General features: G+C 42.0%; 1 non-coding gene and 8 pseudogenes across 1 annotated transcript; 4 read left to right on the top strand and 5 right to left on the bottom strand.

The window, feature by feature from the left end:
• Positions 1 to 524: 524 nt before the first annotated feature.
• Positions 525 to 633, bottom strand: LOC114864310 (5S ribosomal RNA; annotated as a pseudogene).
• A 534-nt stretch (positions 634 to 1,167) lies between these two features.
• Positions 1,168 to 1,285, bottom strand: LOC114864336 (5S ribosomal RNA; annotated as a pseudogene).
• A 532-nt stretch (positions 1,286 to 1,817) lies between these two features.
• LOC114864316 (5S ribosomal RNA) lies at positions 1,818 to 1,936 on the bottom strand (annotated as a pseudogene).
• A 537-nt stretch (positions 1,937 to 2,473) lies between these two features.
• Positions 2,474 to 2,592, bottom strand: LOC114864134 (5S ribosomal RNA; annotated as a pseudogene).
• Positions 2,593 to 3,130: 538 nt separating this feature from the next.
• On the bottom strand, positions 3,131 to 3,248 carry LOC114864342 (5S ribosomal RNA; annotated as a pseudogene).
• Positions 3,249 to 4,121: 873 nt separating this feature from the next.
• Positions 4,122 to 4,235, top strand: LOC114864388 (5S ribosomal RNA; annotated as a pseudogene).
• A 536-nt stretch (positions 4,236 to 4,771) lies between these two features.
• Positions 4,772 to 4,890, top strand: LOC114864139 (5S ribosomal RNA; annotated as a pseudogene).
• Positions 4,891 to 5,424: 534 nt separating this feature from the next.
• On the top strand, positions 5,425 to 5,542 carry LOC114864331 (5S ribosomal RNA; annotated as a pseudogene).
• Positions 5,543 to 6,078: 536 nt separating this feature from the next.
• On the top strand, positions 6,079 to 6,197 carry LOC114864024 (5S ribosomal RNA). Its single transcript, XR_003787212.1, has one exon. It is a non-coding gene; the product is annotated as a 5S ribosomal RNA (ribosomal RNA).
• The last annotated feature ends 8,997 nt before the right edge of the window (positions 6,198 to 15,194 follow it).

Genomic DNA, 15,194 nt, shown 5'->3' with positions numbered 1-15,194 from the left:
GACAGGAGCTCTTTTAAGCTTGGCAAGCCACGCCGTTGCATCCACTTGCCTGAATGTGGCGTTTATAAAGGACTTAGAACATTTTGGGACGTACACAGAAGGTGGCCATTTTGGCCTTAAACACAATATCCCCTTTTTGGTACTTCGCTCTCCTTTTAAACCAAACAAATAGAGAGAAGCCAAAATCATTACTTATAATCTGTCACCGACCTTAGGCATGAACTGTGAACAAAGCAAAAGCAGCACTGTGACTGAAAACCAAATATTTTTGCAGGTAATAGCGTCTGTTGTCTAAGAACGATGCAATTATTGAGTTAACAAATAATTGAACAATCTAGGTGAAATGTCAAATACATAAAATACAAGTAATAAAAAACACAAGATATTAATTGCAGAAGATACCTCATAAATCGTCCAATAACTGCATAGAATAAGAAAGAAAACACTTTTCCCATAACACGGTGCAGTATAATGTAGACCTGAGCAAACAGCGCCCCCTGCTAGGGTTAAGGAGAAATGAAAAAAGCTTACAGCACCTGGTATTCCTAGGCAGTCTCCCATCCAAGTACTAACCAGGCCCGACCGTGCTTAGCTTCCGAGATCAGACGTGCTCAGGGTGGTATGGCCGTAAGCGAGAGGAGGGAGTGACAGGATCTCTTTTAAGCTTGGCAAGCCACGCCGTTGCATCCGCTTGCCTGAATGTGGCATTATAAAGGACTTAGAACATTCTGGGACGTACGCAAAAGGTGGCCATTTTGGCCTTAAACACAATATCCCCTTTTTTGTATTTCGCTCTCCCTTTAAACAAATCAAATAGAGAGAATCCAAAGTCATTACTTGTAATGTGTCACCGACCAGAGGCATGAACTGTGAACAAAGCAAAAGCAGCTCTGTGACTGAAAACAGAAAATTCTTGCAGGTAATAGCGTCTGTTGTCTAAGAACAATGCAATTATTGAGTTATCAAAAATTGAACAATCTGGGTGAAATGTCAAATACATAAAATACAAGTAATAAAAAACACAAGATATTATTGCAGAAGATACCTCATATATCGTACAATAACTGCATAGAATAAGAAAGAAAACACTTTTCCCATAACACGGTGCAGTATAATGTGGACCTGAGTAAACAGCGCCCCCTGCTAGGGCTAAGGAGAAATGAAAACAGCTTAGAGCACCTGGTATTCCAAGGCAGTCTCCCATCCAAGTACTAACAAGCCCGACGCTGCTTAACTTACGAGATGAGATGAGATCGGGCGTGCTCAGGGTGGTATGGCCGTAAGCGAGAGCAGAGAGCGACAGGAGCTCTTTTAAGCTTGCAAGCCACGCCGTTGTATCCACTTGCCTGATTGTGGCATTTATAAAGGACTTGGAACATTTTGGGACGTACACAGAAGGTGGCCATTTTTGCCTTAAACACAATATCCCCTTTTTTGTATTTCGCTCTCCTTTTAAACCAAACAAATAGAGAGAAGCCAAAATCATTACTTATAATCTGTCACCGACCATAGGCATGAACTGTGAACAAAGCAAAAGCAGCACTGTGACTGAAAACAGAAAATTCTTGCAGGTAATAGTGTCTGTTGTCTAAGAACGATGCAATTATTGAGTTAACAAATAATTGAACAATCTAGGTGAAATGTCAAATACATAAAACAGAAGTAATAAAACAAAGATAATAATTGCAGAAGATACCTCATAAATCGTACAATAACTGCATAGAATAAGAAAGAAAACACTTTTCCCATAACACGGTGCAGTATAATGTGGACCTGAGTAAACAGCACCCCCTGCTAGGATTAAGGAGAAATGTAAAAGCTTAGATTACCTGGTATTCCCAGGCGGTCTCCCATCCAAGTACTAATCAGGCCCGACTCTGCTTAGCTTTCGAGATCAGACGAGATCTGGCTTGCTCAGGGTAGTATGGCCGTAAGCGAGAGCAGAGAGTGACAGGAGCTCTTTTAAGCTTGGCAAGCCACGCCGTTGCATCCACTTGCCTGAATGTGGCGTTTATAAAGGACTTAGAACATTTTGAGACGTACACAGAAGGTGGCCATTTTTGCCTTAAACACAATATCCCCTTTTTTGTATTTCGCTCTCCCTTTAAACAAAACAAACTAGAGAGAAGACAAAATCATTACTTGTAATGTGTCACCGACCATAGGCATGAACTGTGAACAAAGCAAAAGCAGCACTGTGACTGAAAACAGAATATTTTTGCAGGTAATAGCGTCTGTTGTCTAAGAACGATGCAATTATTGAGTTAACAAATAATTGAACAAACTAGGTGAAATGACAAATACATAAAATACAAGTAATAAAAAACACAAGATATTATTGCAGAAGATACCTCATGAATCGTAAAAATAACTGCATAGAATAAGAAAGAAAACACTTTTCCCATAACACAGTGCAGTATAATGTGGACCTGAGAAAACAGCGCCCCCTGCTATGGGTGAGGAAAAATGTAAAAGCTTACAGCACCTGGTATTCCCAGGCGGTCTCCTATCCAAGTACTAACCAGCCCCGACCCTGCTTAGCCTTCGAGATCAGACGAGATCGGGCATGCTCAGGGTGGTATGGCCGTAAGCGAGAGCAAATAGTGACAGGAGCTTTTTTAAGCTTGGCAAGCCACGCCGTTGCATCCACTTGCCTGAATGTGGCGTTTATAAAGGACTTAGAACATTTTGGGACGTACACAGAAGGTGGCCATTTTGGCCATAAACACAATATCCCCTTTTTGGTACTTCGCTCTCCTTTTAAACCAAACAAATAGAGAGAAGCCAAAATCATTACTTATAATCTGTCACCGACCTTAGGCATGAACTGTGAACAAAGCAAAAGCAGCACTGTGACTGAAAACAAAAAATTCTTGCAGGTAATAGCGTGTGTTGTCTAAGAACGATGCAGTCATTGAGCTAACAAATAATTGAACAATCTAGGTGAAATGTCAAATACATAAAATACAAGTAATAAAAAACACAAGATATTAATTGCAGAAGATACCTCATAAATCGTAAAAATAACTGCATAGAATAAGAAAGAAAACACTTTTTCCCATAACACGGTGCAGTATAATGTGGACCTGAGTAAACAGCACCCCCTGCTAGGATTAAGGAGAAATGTAAAAGCTTAGATTACCTGGTATTCCCAGGCGGTCTCCATCCAAGTACTAATCAGGCCCGACTCTGCTTAGCTTTCAAGATCAGACGAGATTGGGCTTGCTCAGGGTGGTATGGCCGTAAGACAGAGCAGAGAGTGACAGGAGCTCTTTTAAGCTTGGCAAGCCACGCCGTTGCATCCACTTGCCTGAATGTGGCGTTTATAAAGGACTTAGAACATTCTGGGACGTACACAGAAGGTGGCCATTTTGGCCTTAAACACAATATCCCCTTTTTTGTATTTCGCTCTCCCTTTAAACAAAACAACTAGAGAGAAGCCAAAATCATTACTTGTAATGTGTCACCGACCATAGGCATGAACTGTGAACAAAGTAAAAGCAGCACTGTTCAGATCTCGGAAGCTAAGCAGTCCCTCTTTAGAACTTGGATGGGAGACCGCCTGGGAATACCAGGTGCTGTAAGGTTTTACATTTCTCCTCAACCCTAGCAGAGTGGGCTGTTTGCTCAGGTCCACATTATACTGCACCGTGTTATGGGAAAAGTGTTTTCTTTCTTATTGTATGCAGTTATTGTGTGATTTATGAGGTATCTTCTGCAATAATATCTTGTGTTTTTTATTACTTGTATTTTATGTATTTGACATTTCACCTAGATTGTTCAATTATTTGTTAACTCAATAATTGCATCGTTCTTACACAACAGACGCTATTACCTGCAAGAATTTTCTGTTATCAGTCACAGTGCTGCTTTTGCTTTGTTCACAGTTCATGCCTATGGTCGGTGACAGATTATAAGTAATGACTTTGGCTTCTCTCTATTTGATTTGTTTAAAGGGAGAGTGAATTACAAAAAAGGGGATATTGTGTTTAAGGCCAAAATGGCCACCTTCTGTGTACATCCCAAAATGTTCTAAGTCCTTCATAAACGTCACATTCAGGCAAGTGGATGCAACGGCGTGGCTTGAAAGCTTAAAAGAGCTCCTGTCACTCTCTGCTCTCGCTTACGGCCATACCACCCTGAGCACGCCCGATCTCATCAGATCTCGGAAGCTAAGCAGTCCCTGTTTAGAACTTGGATGGGAGACCGCCTGGGAATACCAGGTGCTGTAAGGTTTTACATTTCTCCTCAACCCTAGCAGAGTGGGCTGTTTGCTCAGGTCCACATTATACTGCACCGTGTTATGGGAAAAGTGTTTTCTTTCTTATTGTATGCAGTTATTGTGTGATTTATGAGGTATCTTCTGCAATAATATCTTGTGTTTTTTATTACTTGTATTTTATGTATTTGACATTTCACCTAGATTGTTCAATTACTTGTTAACTCAATAATTGCATCGTTCTTACACAACAGACGCTATTACCTGCAAGAATTTTCTGTTATCAGTCACAGTGCTGCTTTTGCTTTGTTCACAGTTCATGCCTATGGTCGGTGACAGATTATAAGTAATGACTTTGGCTTCTCTCTATTTGATTTGTTTAAAGGGAGAGCGAAATACAAAAAAGGGGATATTGTGTTTAAGGCCAAAATGGCCACCTTCTGTGTACGTCCCAAAATGTTCTAAGTCCTTTTTTAAACGCCACATTCAGGCAAGTGGATGCAACGGCGTGGCTTGCCAAGCTTAAAAGAGATCCTGTCACTCTCTGCTCTCGCTTACGGCAATACCACCCTGAGCACGCCCTATCTCGTCTGATCTCGGAGGCTAAGCAGGGTCGGGCCTGTTTAGTACTTGAATGGGAGACCGCCTGGGAATACCAGGTGTTGTAAGCGTTTACATTTCTCCTCAACCCTAGCAGAGCGGGCTGTTTGCTCAGGTCCACATTATACTGCACCGTGTTATGGGAAAAGTTTTTTCTTTTTTATTCTATACAGGTATTATAGGATTTATGACCTATCCTCTGCAATTAATAACTATTGTTTTTATTACTTCTGTTTTATGTATTTGACATTTCACCTAGATTGTTCAATTATTTGTTAACTCAATAATTGCATCGTTCTTAGACAACAGATGCTATTACCTGCAAAAATATTCTGTTTTCAGTCAGAGTGCTGCTTTTGCTTTGTTCACAGTTCATGCCTATGGTCGGTGACACATTACAAGTAATGATTTTGGCTTCTCTCTAGTTGTTTTGTTAAAGGGAGAGCGAAATACAAAAAAGGGGATATTGTATTTAAGGCCAAAATGGCCACCTTCTGTGCACGTCCCAAAATGTTCTAAGTCCTTTATAAACGCCACATTCAGGCAAGTGGATGCAACGGCGTGGCTTGCCAAGCTTAAAAGAGCTCCTGTCACTTTCTGCTCTCGCTTACGGCCATACCACCCTGAGCAAGCCCGATCTCGTCTGATCTCGAAAGCTAAGCAGAGTCGGCCTGGTTAGTACTTGGATGGGAGACCGCCTGGGAGTACCAGGTAATCTAAGCTTTTACATTTCTCCTTAATCCTAGCAGGGGTTGCTGTTTTCTCAGGTCCACATTATACTGCACCGTGTTATGGGAAAAGTGTTTTCTTTCTTATTCTATGCAGTTATTGTACGATTTATGAGGTATCTTCTGCAATCAATATCTTTTGTTTTTATTACTTCTGTTTTATGTATTTGACATTTCACCTAGATTGTTCAATTATTTGTTAACTCAATAATTGCATTGTTCTTAGACAACAGACGCTATTACCTGCAAGAATTTTCTGTTTTCAGTCACAGTGCTGCTTTTGCTTTGTTAACAGTTCATGCCTATGGTCGGTGACACATTACAAGTAATGATTTTGGCTTCTCTCTAGTTGTTTTGTTCAAAGGGAGAGCAAATTACAAAAAAAGGGGATATTGTGTTTAAGGCCAAAATGGCCACCTTCTGTGTACGTCCCAAAATGTCCTAAGTCCTTTATAAACGCCACATTCAGGCAAGTGGATGCAACGGCGTGGCTTGCCAAGCTTAAAAGAGATCCTGTCACTCTCTGCTCTCGCTTACGGCCATACCACCCTGAGCACGCCCGATCTCGTCTGATCTCAGAAGCTAAGCAGGGGCGGACCTGGTTAGTACTTGGATGGGAGACTGCCTAGGAATACCAGGTGCTGTAAGCTTTTTTCATTTCTCCTTAACCCTAGCAGGGGGCACTTTTTGCTCAGGTCTACATTATACTGCACCGTGTTATTGTAAAAGTGTTTTCTTTCTTATTCTATGCAGTTATTGGACGATTTATGAGGTATCTTCTGCAATTAATATCTTGTGTTTTTTATTACTTTTTTTTTATGTGTAGTATATTTATGTATCATATTATATAGTATTATATAGGTAGTGAACAATATGTTCTGGTCAGGTTAAGATGCAGTGACTGTCCCTCAACCTTTGCAGTTTGGCAGGGTCGTTGTCTGGGGAGCATCTGGGATAGACTCCAGGAAACAGACGTTTACATTTACTTTTAGCAGTAAAATTGATCATTGCTTATTAGAGAAGTACAGAGAAGTACAGAGAGTAGATGGGTTCGTGTGTCCTCAGTGACTGGGGTGAAAGAGTTTGCTTAAACTGGGTTCGTAGAATCTGGTTTCGCAGAATCTGTTGCGTAAACTGTTTATTCGAGCTGTTCCTAAGGAAATATTCAAAATGTCACGCCGACCTGGGAGCTGGACGTGGATAACACGGCCCAGCGCCAGGACTTTCCGAGTGGCCGAGAAAAACATCTACACGTCCTTTTTTGGACATGTGGAAAGATTTTAGGTGGCGGTTAAAAGCAGGCCTTCACAGGCTGGGGTTTTTAGAGCGCTTCGCAGAGGGTCCACTGGTAGCACACAGCGGACCTTTTCCGACCTCTCGGTTCCCTCTGCAGAGGAACAAGCAGGTGAATTCGGTCTCTGCCTCTCTTGCTATTACTCTTATGTAATCATTATCTGATTGATTTAATTTGTCATGTATAATAAATTTGTATGCTATTGATTTAAACTTCAAAGTTGAGTTCTTGTGAAATCTCTGTCGTGGTCGAAGAGAAGAGAAAATACACGACAGAAATTGGCGTCACTCCAAGCAGGCAGGAAAAGCCGGGTCTGGACTGACAGGTGCCCGACTGCACTCAGCCCGAGACGACTCGTCACTGGTGGCCACAGGTGAGATGCGCTTAAAGCTCTTATATGACGATTCTCTGTGTTGGGGGCAGTGTGGGCAAATGTTGGTTACATTAGAAGATTCTAAATTCTGATTCGGCTATTTCTAGAAAACAATCTGTGTGGGAATAAGCAGAGAGAGGCAGTGGAGAATTTGCTTGTATAATTTGCTGTATATAAATATAACTAACCAACTGCTTTATTTGTGTGCTGTGCTTTGCTTTTATTGTGGGGAAATAGAAAATGACATGGCCTATTGACCTCTAAATGTTGACTTACATGTTAACTCTTTGATAGACGACGTTGGGAGATTCTAAATAAAGGTCTTAAATAGTCTGTATGTGTCTAAAATAAATTTAAGGCTGTGTAAGTACGGTAACTGACGTTGGAAGTGCAGGCCCAAGAAAAAGAACCCAAATTGGCAACATATACTAAACACCTTTTTGTAAGTTGGACACTCTCTACCTACCATTTTATAGTTTATAGTATAGTTTTATATTTATTCAAGTGGTTCTTAAATTAAGGTGAGGATTAGTAACAGCGTCAGATTACGGTGCGGCCTCAGTTTAGTGAACCAAAAAGCCGACTTTTACTCACCAAATTAGACCAAATTTATATATATATATATATATATATATATATATATATGCTTATATATTTAAGGCACTGTAGGTTTATGTGCTATGAGGAGACCTACATTAAGCTTGGGACTGATCAATCCAAGTGTAGATTTTCTCATGAGTTGTGAGGCCTGAGAGACATAGGGAAATCAGTAAAAGTGCTTTCTGTGATATGCATATGAAGTGTGCTGGCAATAATGTATGAAGTTTAATCAAGTGTGTATTTGTGTATATACGTATGTGAAGTTAAACGGCGTAATAGTTGCTTGTTGCTGATTTAAATTTGAGTAGGCTGGGTTGACAGAGGCTCCTCTACTCCTCCGGTGCAGAAGGAGTGTGTGTGTGTGTGTGAGGGAGAGAGGAAAAGAGAGCAGGAGGGCGGGGGAGTGAGTGTGTGTGTGTGTGTGGACTAGACAGAGACCTCATACGTGTGTTTTCAGATAGTTGGGGGGAGACGTTGGCTTGGTGCCAGGTGGCGACGAAGTTTTAATTTTTGTAGTAGTTTAATACTGTAACATTTTTGATTGTCCTATATTGTGTTCACTTTTCTTTGTACCTTTATAATCATTTTGACGTAATCTGAGTGTTTTAGTGCATTTTTTGTGACGACGTGTCCGCACTGTGGTTGGGAGTGGTCAAGCTGGTCACGGTGTGTAAAGACCGCGGCTGCTTTGTTTATTAAAATAATAAAAAAGGGGGAAGTTGAGGCGCGGTCTCTAAATTAGGTGTGGAGGCGTCAGCTGTGGGCCTCTTCTGTTGTCTACGCTCCCGAGAGAGAGTGTGTGTTTTCCTGCTCAGAGCACTAGGCTCAGTGTGTGTGTCGTACTGGTCAGAGCATTAGGCTCGGGTGTGTGTGTGTGTGTGAGTGTGCATTGGAGAGACATAGACACATAGTTGGCAGACTGCACTAAAGCCTTAGTTTTGTTCCTATTATTACTATTAGTGTAATGGACAGCAGCTAAACTTCAAAACGTATACTACGTCGGTTGAAGAGGAAGGAATTTTACTGTAACTCTAACGCTTCTAAATTGGCTCAGAGCCGTCAGCCGTGTGCTTCTCTAAGAGCAGAATCAGACTGGAGGTACAAAGACAAACAGAGTACTTACGAGCCTCCATCTGTCTGAGGCTCCGCCTCACCCCTCCCCTGAGTTTTCACCAACTTTTCAGATCAGATGTATGTATGTATAGACTATTAGTGCCTGGTTAGTATTAGGTGAGAATAAATGTTAGTAATACAGTAGGTGAGAATAGAACCACAGGGGTATGCGATATACATGCTAGTGGACTAGTAGTGGTCTGCAGCGTGTTGGTTATACTTTCTGTCAGTGTGTATTGGTGGGATTTAGCTTCTATTTTTTCATTTTCAGTTTCCATTTTTGTCTGGTTCTAGGTTAACTAGGTTATTTGGGCAAAGTTAATAAACATTCCTCCATTTATATCAAAGGTCTTTCTGCTCACGCGTCTGTAGCACCTGCATTCTCATGAGCAAGACCACCATTTGTGACCTAATGTGGGTTAGGCACAGCATGTGACATCACTATCACGTTAAATCAAGTGTTTCATTTACGCTGATTTTGTATAAACCTAGTAATATAAACAAAACTCATGATCAGCTCCAATAAGATGCTAATAATTTCAGCAGTTGCTCTGAAGTGGGCGTTTCTGCAGTGGTTTGGTTTATTTTTGCATCAGACTTACTTGTTAATGCAGAACAAATCAAAACTCATCAGCTCAACAGTCACTAGGAATGATTATCGGGCCAGTTGCTTAAAACAGAGGTAAAACCAAGATACCCAGAAAGGAAGAGCGTCTAATTACAATTTAACTGGTTAATATTTATGTTGCTTTTCACTAACTATGGGTTGTAAAGACAGGGAACTTACTTCAGTTATGAACACTGATTGAGATTAGTTCAGTTACAAGTATAATTAGGTGTAATTAGGGGTTGAAATCATATCTTCAGTAAAGATACATATTTAATAATGAGATCTGTGGATGGGAACATGTCTCCAGTCGAGGTGTTGATGAAGGAAATTCAGAAATGCTCACACAAATGGAGCAAGCGGACACATGAATCCACGTCGCCCTGGCCTTCAGAGGGGACATTTGATCTGAGGCAGTGTGCAGAGATGCAGGGTTTTATAAAAACCTATAAGATAAAAGACAAATCTGTAAAGCGAGGCCTTAAACGGGAAAAAAAAAATGCAGTGTTGCAATTGTTTATTAACTGTGCAAAAATGATGGGCAAAAAGACGACTCAATGTGGGGATAATCAATTTAATCAGATCTCTAAAACGAAGTCTCTTTCAGATGCATCCCAGATGAATGCAGAAGAAACAAAACCTTTACGGACGAAGAAGCCAGTTCACCCTGTAGCTGATCTAGAAGGGACAGACAGGGCAGTGAAAAGGGATGAGTTGTTAGAACTGCCCGACATTTATTTAAACACAGAGAAAATCTCAATTGGAAATTCCTGCAGTGAAAGTGATCTGCGTGACAGAGCAATTCGATCACTGTGGGCTGAGTCAGATGAGGAATCAGTGTGTGTGGGTGACGAACGGGTAAATGAGGTTTCTGATGGACTTCCTCCGCTGGTCAAAGGGGCAAAGTGTCAAAATCTGCCCTGGCCTTCAAAACCGGAACAGAATGATCTGAATGACACTGTGGGACTTTGCAACTTGTCACTAGAACAAATAACTGAGCATGTGGTTCATGCTGTTGAGCTGCGTCAGAAGCAGGCAAAGGAGGCAATGAAAGAAGCAACCCGCCAGCAGCAGCGGGAAGAGGGGGAGAAAAGAGAGACGAGGATGGTATCTGCTCAACCAGCCAGCGTGCCTCAGACCCCACCTACACCACCAGGCATGGCCACACCTCAGGTGATGTACATTCTACCAGGAGGGTGGTCAAGACGACCTCCTATGAGGAGAGGAGGGTTCCCTGCAGACAAAGGCAGAGGAACAGGAGGCAGCCACAAAGGAGGCATGAGATGCTACTGCTGTAGGAAGACTGGTCACGTAAGAAGCCATTGCTTTGATTGGCTACGAGGCTCACGAGGAGTGCCGAGACCAAAGGGGTCCGCTGATCAATGTGGAGGCCCCTCAGCTGGTTACTAGAGAGGACCAGACACCTGCAGGATTCATGAACTTTGTTGATGGGCTCCATCAAAAGCCAAAAAGCCAGATGCCTCTGAATCTGTGACTTCACCTTGATGCACACTTTAGTACTTTGAGACTCAGACAAATATCTAAAATTTGGAAACAAAATAAACAAGTCGGCTGGTGAGAATGACTTAGTCCTTAAAACTGCCAACAGAGAAAAAATTAAAAATATGCCAATTTTACTAGGCAAGGGAAAGACAAAGGTATAGAGAATATTTCAAGATAAAGTTCCCAATTCAATCACTCTGCTGACAAATGCTCCACCTGATGCTCAGTGGGTGACGGTGTTAAAAACAATGTGAATTGAAGTATGTGGATGAAGGGACTGTGTGCACCAGACTTTGAGACATGCCTCATTTCATCTCTCCAACTAACACTAACTGTAGACAGTTGTCTCATTATATTGGTAAAGACTCATTCTCATTATTGAGGTAAGGAAGTTTCACTAGACAAGCCTTAATACTGTAGGAAGTGCCTCCCACATACCATAAAGTGAGTGAAGTATCTGAGGAGGTCAATCAGCTAAAAAGGGAATGAGGAGAGTGTACATGTTTCCCTCATACAGTAAACAGCAGTTTGATCCCTACAGTATGTAAGCTAGTATAACGCATCATGCTCTCATGTGTTACAGAAAACATTAAACTTCAAGGTGACTAAAACCAGGTGTGCCTTTCACTGCTACTGTGCCAGTTCTCCAATAGATAGAAAAACCTAACCATTCGGAACCTGCAAGGTGTAACTGTTGCAACAATGCTTAGCCTTCTATAGTACAGTATTATAATAAAAATGGATTGTGTTGCTACGAGCAGTTACAGTTCACTGCACTAAATTTAGGATTTGCACAGTACGTCTACTGTTTAAGTGGGGCTGCAGTTTTAATGATCGCCTTGACATGTTTTGATGAGGTTCCACTCAGATCTTATCATCACTATCATTAATATATTCCAACAGAGCAGAAGACACATTTAGCAAATGGGTAAACCAGGTCTCAGTTTAACAGTTAACATAAATGTCATCAGTCTGCAGGCCTTAAACAAATGTGACAGGGCTGTGGTGTTCTTTACGGCATAGAAGGAGGAGGTCTGGGGAAGAGACTGAGCAGCAACAGTGACGGTGCTTTATCCTCCAAGAGGTTTGACTGTATGTGGGTTTATATGGACTTTCTTTAATAGGTTATAATACTTCAGTTATCATCCACAGCTGTTACGTTGTCACTACAAACTCTGACAGTCACAGGGGAATTATAATTAGATGTAGCAATAATTGTGGGGTTGTTTGAATTTCTAGGGTATAGCTTTGCGTTTCCAACAGTTAACTAGGCTGAGTTATGTCCATCTGTCATTTCTGATAGTTTGTGAGGATTCAGCTTATTTAGTCTTTACGTTAATTGTGTCATAAAGTCACTTAATGCATGCATCTGTAGTGCTTCTTGAATTCAATAAGGTTTCCTACAACGCAATGATTCTGTGTTCATAATGAGATTAGTTCGTGTTGATGTTGTAGTTATTAAGGTCTAAACATTCTTGTTCCTTCTATTGACATCGTCCTTAATTTCACTCAGTTTTATTCAGGGATTGATGATGATCCCTGGTAAGGATAAATACGTAGGATAAATAATTGTAGGAAATTACTTTTAAGGGTTTTGCTAGTGTTCTTTTATCCATCCATCTTAATTTAATGATTTAATCGGCTTCAAATTCAATGGACAGTTATCTGTCTATTGAGGGGGGAAAATGTATTGTAAAAAATTGTTTTGATTATTGCTTTATGACGGTCCCTAGTAACTGGGGAACTTGTGTGTGTGGCATCTGCTGTGAGAATGGACAATTCTGTTTCTGTTGTGGTTTATCCCAAGTTGGTGAACTTGAAGCACAAAATTTGATTTGGTATATACTGTAAATAGCGTACGCTACAGAGGAGTATGATCTCACAGCGGGACTCATTGTGGAGTGATAGGAAAAGTGACAGGAGCAGGGTATGTGAGGGAGGAAAGGAGTTAAGGGAAGTCGAGGAGTGAATGAAAAGGGAAGTGTAAATGTGATAATGACAATAGAGGGATGAAAAAGTACTGTGAACATTGCATTTCAGTGTGTAGCTTGTAAAAATATGCCGAACGCATAGACTAACATTGCACGAAGCTTTGCTTGACGAAATGGTGTTTAATGCATCAACCAAGTTTCTATGTGAAACAGATGATTAATATACGCAGTAAAGCTGTGCTGTTCCATTGCAGGAAAGAAGAGGACAAAGAAGATCAAACTCCGGATCACTGATGGGCCCTGAGTGACACTGCTGACTCATTTAGCAGAACAAGGTCACAGGCTAGCCTTTCTAAATTATAGTTCTCATAGAGCAAGAGGTTTCTCTCTTAGCTCACGTGCACGATAAAAAAAAATAAAAAAAAACAAAACAAGAAACCCTGAGCTCATGACAGTGACATGACTGACTGATATATGCTCTACGGACTGACCATGACACGTGTTAACGATGTTTTATTGCTGTTGATTTTATATAATGAGGGTTTAACCATTTTCATTCTGCATTTCAGTGTGTTGTTGTACACAGGAAGCTCACATTAACAACTTCAGCCCTTCTCTCTTCACAGAGCAGCAGTGGAGAAACTGTGTCAGCGTAAACATCTCGCTTAAACTAATTTTCTTTCCTAACCAACTTCTCTCCTACTCTTAACCTCCATCCACAGGTTACTTCAGTATCAGAGGAGGGTGTCTCTTATGACCTGCTACGACGGTGGGTTTTTATATTCTCTGATCTTTTGATTTCTACAGCGACGACCTGGAACAAAAAAAAAGCAAACTATATGTTCTATTCAGCCTAACCCTAACCCTAGCTCTTCAGGATGGTTTATGCTGCACTATGGTGCAGATCGTTCTGCCTCTCAGCTATCAGCTCTCAGGTCACAGCTGGAGCACCAGTCTGAGGGGGAACAGAGGATGGTGCAGCAGAAGTGTGCTGGAGCCCTGAACGGTCCAGAAATGAGGGACTCTGTGTTCAACGTGAAGGCAAGCTGGGCCAACTGGGTCGCTAGCAGAAAGGCAGGGCATCAGATGAGGTTCCTAGGACAACGCAGAGGGTGCAGTGCCACAGCTTCCAGTACAACCGTGACGGACGAAGGAGGAGTCGATGGAGCCGAAGGAGCTGATGGAGAGTCCAATTATTCCACTTCCAGCTACACTCCTCAAACAATCCTCACCCACCTAATATTGTGGGGCTGCGCTGACCAACACGGCTATAGGGTGTGGGCGGAGCGCCGCCCTTAGCTGCATCGTTGATATACACTGATGTTTGAATTTGCCCGTGCATGAGCTGAATTACAGATGCTGGATGACGTGGGATCACAGACCTTCATGATTGACTGTGGTTGGTGTGGAGTCTGTGAAGAATCTGTTGTGATAAAGAGGACACTTATGTAGAATGAAAACTGTGAGGTTTGTTACTGAATGTACTTGTTTACAGGCAGCGTGGGAGGATCACCTGTTGGAGCTGAAAGAAGAGCTTAGTGTTACAAACACCAAGACCAGACAGGGCAGAACCCAAAAGCAGTAACAGGCGAGGATGGCAGAATACAAAACGATATATTTATTATACTACACAAAACCAAGGGTCACTACAGAGTAGGCAAAAGGTGCATAAACTAAACTGAGGCGCACTGCGAAACAGGACCAAACAAACTAGGCAGAGGAATAATACAAAACAGAAGCTACTACCAAACAAAACTAGGACACAATAGGTCGCTGCACTGAGTAGGCAAAATAGGAATAACAGGGCTGTTCACGATCCAAACTAAACACAAAACCAACCATCATACAGGAAGCCAGATGCAAACTGAGAGTCCACCATAACACACTGACAACTGGAGGAGTCTCCATCCTCCACTTAAATAGTCCCCAAGTTAATGATGTTCCGGAAGGAAACAGTTACTCAGTGCCGCCCTCTGAGGTTGGGAGGAGACTCACAACAGAGCCCCTCCCCCAACGGTCGTCCCCCGGCGACCTAGGAGGGTTCCGCAGGATGGTTCCGATGAAAGTCCCCGATGAGACCCTTGTCCAAGATGAACCTCTGCGGCACCCACTGCCGGTGTTCGGGGCCATAGCCCTCCCACTCCACCAGGTACTGGAGCCCCCTGCCCCGCCGTCTGGAGTGCAGCAACTCCCGCACCGTATAAGCCAGACCCCCGTCGATCACCC

This window comes from Betta splendens, chromosome 1 (assembly GCF_900634795.4).
Source record: "Betta splendens chromosome 1, fBetSpl5.4, whole genome shotgun sequence".
NCBI classification, from domain to species: Eukaryota; Metazoa; Chordata; class Actinopteri; order Anabantiformes; family Osphronemidae; genus Betta; species Betta splendens.
The sequence above is the reverse complement of the archived record's forward strand: the minus strand, read 5'-3'. Positions and strand labels throughout refer to the sequence as shown.